Source organism: Quercus suber, unplaced genomic scaffold (genome assembly GCF_002906115.3).
Source record: "Quercus suber isolate HL8 unplaced genomic scaffold, Cork oak 2.0 scaffold_7, whole genome shotgun sequence".
NCBI classification, from domain to species: domain Eukaryota; kingdom Viridiplantae; phylum Streptophyta; class Magnoliopsida; order Fagales; family Fagaceae; genus Quercus; species Quercus suber.
In genome coordinates this window covers 644,954-652,605 of record NW_027069473.1, presented here as the reverse complement: position 1 = coordinate 652,605, position 7,652 = coordinate 644,954, and the positions used below count along the sequence as shown (strand labels likewise).

Genomic DNA, 7,652 nt, shown 5'->3' with positions numbered 1-7,652 from the left:
ATAGGATTCACATGAGTTTCTTTACATAGCTTTTATATTTGTTTTATTTGATTTGTTTGATGTTCATGATTATGTTTGATATGTTTTAATTTGATTTTAGGTTGTTTATAATATGTTCTTCTTGTTCTTATGTTGTTATTGCAATCCCTAGGTTAGTTTAATATGTTTATTGACTTAATGTAGTTTAGTTTAATTGCTTGTTTTGTTTCATGTTTTGTTGTTTATGTTGATGCTTTATGTTTTTGTTTTAGGTTAGTTTAGTTCTTTAGAGTTTCTAACATGCTTGCTTATCTCACATGTTATATGTTTGTTTGATTAAACCTTTAAAAATATAGTAGTTTTTTTTTTCTCGAATCTATATTAAAGGCTGCGTACGCGTACTTGAGTACGCGTACGCATATTTCATATATGCGTACACATACTTGAGTATGCACACGCACCCTAAATCCAGATTAGGGTAAAATCTTGTTTTTATTATCTTTGATAATTTTCCATATGTTATTTGATTCTGTTTGACTCTGTTTTAGGCTAATTATTTAGGTTTAATTATTTTCCATGTTGTTTGAGTATTTTTTTTCCTGTGTTTAGTTTATTTGATTTTCTTCCCTTGTGTGCTTTATTGAATTGTCAACTTGCCATGTTTATTTTATTTTTTCTGTTTTATTTGTTTCCTTTTATATTGTGATATGTCTTTAACAAGTTGTGTGTTTTATTTTCCTTAAGTGCATGATGTATATTTAGGTTAAGGATTAGGGCTCTGTTAATAAACTCTTTAATTAAATATGGTAACAATACATAATGGAGGTTGGCCCACAAGCCGGGCGGTCTTGGGTGCCTAACACCTTCCCAAGCTATACCCAAACTCTGGACCTATAATTTGGTATGTGAACCCTTGTGTGTAAGTGATTGGCCCAAAGGGCCCAATATAGTTTTAGACCTAATCTTGGTGGCGACTTCATTAGTCCACAGGTATCCACAAGCCTAGAATTCTTAAGGTGATCTTTGATTACACATATCAGGAACCTACATAATTTGCAATAGCTATCAGACATCCTTAATGAGTAGCTGCTATGGATTCTAAGTTTTATTATCTGCTTAAATAGCAAACTTGGTCCCTTGTTCCACCTCCTGTAAACAAGAATGTTGTCACCTGTAAGTGGGTTTATAAGCTAAAGAGGCACAATGATGGAAATATGACCAGGTACAAGGCTAGACTAGTAGCCAGGGGGTATCTTTATCAGTATGTATTGGATTATAAGGAAACTTTTAGCCCTGTGGTTACACCTACCACTATCAGATTGCTACTTGCACTTGTTGTGAATTATGATTAGCTTCTTAAGCAATGCCTTTCTACATGGCATTCTCAAAGAGGTGGTTTATATGGCTTAGCCTTAAGGCTATGTGGATCAGTCCTACCCTAATCATGTTTGTCTTTTACATGAAGTTTTATATGATCTAAAAGAGGCTCTAAGNAAAAAAAAAAAAAAAAAAAAAAAAAAAAAAAAAAAAAAAAAAAAAAAAAAAAAAAAAAAAAAAAAAAAAAAACACATAGCCATTGAATGAGGGTCATTTTAGGGCAAGGATTGTGTCCAGTGAAAATTTTCACTAGACACCACAGGATTTGGACACGTATTTAAGATCCAACGTGTCCAATGAAAACTTACACTGGACACAAGTCAGACCCGTCATTTTATGGTACCCTTACTTTTTTATATTTGGTAGGTATGATACCCACCTAAATTTGAACCGAAGATTTCGCTTGTTATAATCCTGACCATGTATTTAATTTTAATAGGAGACCAATTACCGGTCAAGCAGGTAACGTATATTAGAAAAAATAAAAAATAGACAGTCTTCTATTCTCTCTCGCGTTCCCTTCTCGGAAGTCTGATAATCTCTCTCTTGCGTTCCATCTTTGGTTTTTCTGTGTTCAGTGAATTTCCTTTCGGCATCCTGTCGCATTAGTCATTGGTGAAAGGTTTTTGAGAAAGATCAAAACTGCTTTGCCTATGGTTGAAGCCTTGAAGGTAAAGATCAAAACGACAAACCCTAATTTCTTTTCAAATTGTGAAATCTTTTAATTGGGATATCACATCACTGCTCTCTCTCTCTCTCTCTCTCTCTCTCTCTCTATTTGATATTGTCTTCGCTTTTCATGAGATGGGTATTGTGTACTGGGAGAAGTAGTCATGAGATGGGGTAGCAACTGGCTTCAAACTGCCTTCATCATGCTCCCTGAAATTGTAGATTATGCAGAGTGGAACCCACTCTTTTCCTCTGCTATTGATATATTAATTATGTTTTTCCTATTTTAATCAATTTCACAATACATATTCTCGATGGCTCGTGGTACAGTGTTGAAGCACCCCTCAAAAAATCAAACCAGACAGTCACTTCTCAAAAGGAAAAGGGAAAAAGTACAAGAATGCAACCACTACTGAATTTTGGTATGCCTTTATACAAGCTGACTAATGCACGGTTTAAAGATTTGCTATTACCACTCATGCATGATCAAAATCATTTTTAGCCAAATAACACTTACAGAACATAGGCAAACATAAAATTAGAGTTTTACATTATGTGATACAAATATCATGATTTTCTTATAGAAAAATTTGAGGGTGAGGTACAAACACTTGTTGATGCAGGTTCTATGTAGCACTGATTTGCTTTACTAGTGAGAAAGTTTGCCTCTGCATTCAAAATGAACACTAAATTAAGTACAATCTTCTTAAGCAAACATATAAACAACTGAAGAGGGAACAGACATTGTAGGATATTGTGTCCTCAATGTAAGGCTCGTGAGGAAACTCCTAATCTTATTTGAATCATATGCTCTTTGGCTCAAGCTGTGTGGTTTGGTTCTGTATTATCAATCCTAGTAGATAACTTGATTCCTAAACTCATTAAAGCTTGGGTCTCTACCTGGTTGACTGGCAATTTGCTGAAAGATGTGCTTTGGATGATTTTTCTATAATCTATATAGCTATTATCTGGTCTTTATGGAAATTTTGATATAAGGCAGCCATCAAAGGTGAATAGGTGATATAGTTTCATCAACTAACGTCTGTGTATTTCTTTTTTAAGTCATCTATATGCAGGCAGTGGAGCACTGCAGCCACGGAGGCTAGAGCTCCAAATAAGCTGGTTTGCAATAGAATAGATGGCATATTGCAGGTGGAAGAGATGGTGATGTAAGCAAGGCTGGTGTTCGCAAGAGAACCAAGCTTCAGGCGACTAATAGAGGAAGGTGATTCCAATATCCTTATTAACTCTATCATGAAGGGGGAGGATGGGGGCTCATTCTATGGTCATTTGGTACAAGGGATTGTGCAGGAACCACAACTTTTGCCTAATGTTTGGTTGAGCTGGAGAACTTAATTTGGAATCTTTCCACCTTTGTTTAATTTCATGTATTGCTTCCTGTTGTAGTCACCTTGTCACACTCATGGCTTATATTCAGCAACAATTATGGCTAGTCTTATAAAGTCGACAATGGTCATATTTACGAAGTTCCAATAAATATAGTTGTGTATTTTACTAACTGTATATTTTTCTTGTGTTACTAATATGGTGTTCAACTTTCTGCTAATGAATTGTGAATTTATGGATATTGTACTTGTAGATGGAATAAAAAAATATTGCTGGTTTAGGGAAATTTATATTATTTTGACAAGTTCAAGAAAGTTGTTGAAGCTTTGAGAGTATATTTCTAAATTGATTACCTCAACTAAAACTACAATCCAAATATTGACCTTTTGCAAGTGTTAATTTTCAAATGTATTGTCATTTGATTTGTATTTATGAAGGTTCTCCCCGGTAAATATGTCTCAATTTGAAGTCTTTTGTATTAATTTTTTTTTTTCTTCTTCGTTGGGATGAAAATGATGTATAAAAATCAATTTATGTATTGGTCTATGATGGGCCTTTTTGAGATTGTGGGTTAGGCTACCTCCTACCACACTATAGCCCAAAGGTTTTGGTTAGAAGAGTCAGGACGGGGCCAATTGCAACTCACCTCAAACTGGCTTGTGTGCAAACTAAAGCCCATTTGTTGAAACTTTGGTCACATGCCCATGGCAAATGAGACTGTTACAAGAAAGTTATGGCAAACAAGTATAATATAACAACATTAAAGGAAATGCGCTTACTATTAGCCAAGACAAGCAGAGAATTCCCAATTAAAAATAAAGAAAAGAGAAGCACAACAATAGAAAACGGATTATAAATAAAAATAGCAATGATGAAAAAGAGATAACATTGATACTTAAACAATAAAATCAAAGAAGAAATGGTCAATCTATCGTGCTTAGTTGCATTACGGAGTTAAGAACAAGGAGGGAACCACTTCCCCAATGTGGATAACCTTACAGGAAGGTCCTGCTGTAGAAATTACCCACTTTTAGAGAATGGGCCTAAATGGCTTACGTCCAAAAATCCTTAATCCTTAATAGGGGGTAGGCTTTTAAAGGAAGATAAGGTATTAGCCTATTGGTGTATGCTTGCCATCCTACTCTCTCTGTTTTTCTTTCTAACTCTCTTTCTTTTCTAAGTTTTTGCTATTTTGTTTATCACTCTATTCTTTCTTTTTACTTCCGTGTTCTTGTTCTTTTAGTGGTTGTTGTTCTGATGTTGTGATGTTGTTTTACTGTGCACGATAGAGGCTCCTTTTATACTGCCTACCGTGGCTGTGTTTTTACCATTTCACCCTTTAACCATTTTTGTCTGGGTGTGGGTGTCCTTCCAAACCACTTACTGGTTTGTCAGCTACTCAGCCACCATTACTTACTTATGCTGGCCGTGCCACATTCCATTACCAAATAAAGGGACTTATTTTGTTTGCTTGTTCACCATGGCATTCCCATCAGGATAAGGGTGGAAATTTTCTCTCACTATCCCTCATAGCATGCACCTAGTGATTTTAACTCATCTTTCCCTCTTTTAGGTGGTATGTCATTCCACCAGGACATTTCCCCTAAAAGAGTTTGAGTGGAAACCCCAAAATAGGCTCCTCCCTTCTTCCCATGGCTAGACCATACCCTCTCTTACCTCTAACTCATGGCCCACCACTACTGTATTGGCTGGGTACAGGTTGGTGGTGCTTGAGCCTTGTGCATGCTCCACTTCCGTGTGTGTCCATAGCTTGTCTGTTGCTCATGCGTTTGCCATGATCTAAAGGCTTGTCTATGCATCTTGCTGCTCATTCTTGGCCTCTTGTGGCGTGAATGGGTTTCTGAGCCTTTGTTCTTTATGGCTCGATTCCTTGCTGGGCCTTGCTTGATTGTGGGCTTTTATCTCTTTAGCCCATTCTTTACTCTTTTTGTAGGCCTGCTAGCGCTTCTGCCAAGCCATTTTGTTATTCCTGGTGTCGTATTGTTTGATCCGTGCCTGTTGGCTTCTTTTGAGCCTGTTGTATGCTTTTCTTTTACTTAATTCCAGTGGCCCAGTATTATCATTGGACTAGCATTCATGCTATTTCGAGCTTTCTTGACCAATTCTATTGCTTACAGGCTTCCTTGGCCCATTTCCTTTCCTCCGGCATCCTTGGCCCATTTGGTTTATTACTTCTTTCTCTGGGCTCCTTTAGGCTCGCTTGTTTCCTTTGAGGCCCATTTATTATTTTCTAGGCCTATGATCTATTATTCCTGCCATTCGTGCTTAATGGTTTTCTTCTCAATTTACTAACTCTTTTCATCACATATTTTTGGACTTCTTCTTACTACTGGGCCTTCTTGCCAAAGTGAGCATCAACATGGTCAAATTGTGTAATTGTCAAATTACTAGATAAATTGATGTGATTTTTAAGAAATAAATTTAATGAGCCAAGAAATAATCATCTATATCCTCTTGATTTAATTTATCATGTTTGCTTAAGGGTTTTTTTTTTTTTTTTTTTTTTGGGCGTAGAATGATGTAACCTATTCTAACCCATTTTACCTTTAATTTATTTTTTTTTTTTTTTTTTTTTGGGCGTAGAATGATGTAACCTATTCTAACCCATTTTACCTTTAATTTCATTATTAAAAAAACAAATGATCCAATGCATTTCTCTAATTCTGAGATGACGATGATGATGATATTTCTATCACGTTTATTAAAATTGATGAACAACAACAATTTATGCTGCCCATTCCAAATAGTTACTTGGAAAGGTCGAAAGAGTGAGTGAGTGATAGACAAAGCAAAAATCTTTATATAGTCTAGTCATATATGATGTTAATACTGCAGGTCATTCTATCGTACCTCTCCTTTTTTAGGGGTATGGTACTCAACTAAATCTGAACCATTAAATTAATGGTGTTTTGATCTTAACCATTCATTTAATTCAAGTAGAAATTGTTTACCGGTAAAGCAAGATATATATATAAACAAAAAAACAAAAACAAAAAAGAGAGAGAGAGAAAATAGCAAATCAGATTTCTCTCTATGCTTTGGTAATTTTTTAGGTTCTAGAGGTATTTCAGTCATGTTTTAGGTACTAAAGGTATTTTATTGAATTTTTAGGTTTTAGGGTCATTCGGTCATTTTTTAGGTTCTAAGGGTAGTTTGATCATTTTTTAGGTTCTAAGGGTATTTTGACAATTTTAGAGGATTTCAGGAGCATTTTGGTCATTTTTAAGTTTTAGTGGTATTTTGGTCATTTTCAAGTTTTGAGGGCATTTCGGTCATTTTTTAGGTTATAAGATTATTTCAACAATTTTTTAGGTTTAGGGGCATAGAGTCATTTTTTAAGTTCTAAGGGTATATTAGTCTTTTTTTTTTTTTTTAAATTTTAGGGCCATTTGGTCTTTTTTAGGCTCTAAGAGTATTTTGATGATTTTTTAGGTTCTAAGGGTATTCTGGTAATTTTAGAGGGTTTTAATGATATTTTGGTTATTTTTAAGTTTTAGGGTTATTTTGGCAATCTTAGAGGGAATTGGGGGAATTTTGATCGTTCTTTAGGTTTTTGAGGGAATTTCGGCTATTTTTTAGGTACTAAGGGTATTTTGGCATTTTTTGAGTTTCTAAGGGTTTTTAGATATTCTCTAAGTATTGGGAGTGATAATGCACAAGAATCTGTAGGCTGAATGCATAATGTGAGGATAGTACCATCAAATATGATAAAAAATAAGGGAACCACCGAATATGACAAAAGTACAATCACATGTGATGTTGATACTGCACAATGTGAGAATGGTAGCATCAAATGTGAGAAAAAATAAGGGATACAGTCACATGTGATGTTGATATTATCAAATGTGAGAAAAAAATAAGGGAATCATCGAATGTTACAAAAGTACAGTCACATGTGATGTTGATATTGCACAATGTGATGATGATACCATCGAATATGAGAAAAAAATAAGGGAACTACCTAATGTGACAAAAGTATAGTCACATGTGAAGTTTGTACTATACAATGTAAGGATAGTACTATCAAATTTGAGGAAAAAAAAAAAAGAACCATTGAATGTGATAAAAGTACAGTCACATGTGACGTTAGTACTGCACAATATGAGGATGATACCATCAAATTTAAGAAAATATAAGGAAACTACCAAATGTGACAAAAGTACAGTCATATGTAATGTTGGTACTGCACAATTTGATGATGGTACCATCAAACGTAATAAAAAATTAGGAAACCACCGAATGTAACAAAAGTACAGTTA

The 7,652-nt window shown here is 34.8% G+C and overlaps 1 long non-coding RNA gene across 1 annotated transcript; it reads left to right on the top strand.

Annotated features, from left to right (window-relative positions):
- Nucleotides 1–1,832: 1,832 nt before the first annotated feature.
- Nucleotides 1,833–3,544, top strand: LOC111999306 (uncharacterized). Its single transcript, XR_002881584.2, has 3 exons — nt 1,833–2,027; nt 2,356–2,447; nt 3,088–3,544. It is a non-coding gene; the product is annotated as an uncharacterized LOC111999306 (long non-coding RNA).
- The last annotated feature ends 4,108 nt before the right edge of the window (nt 3,545–7,652 follow it).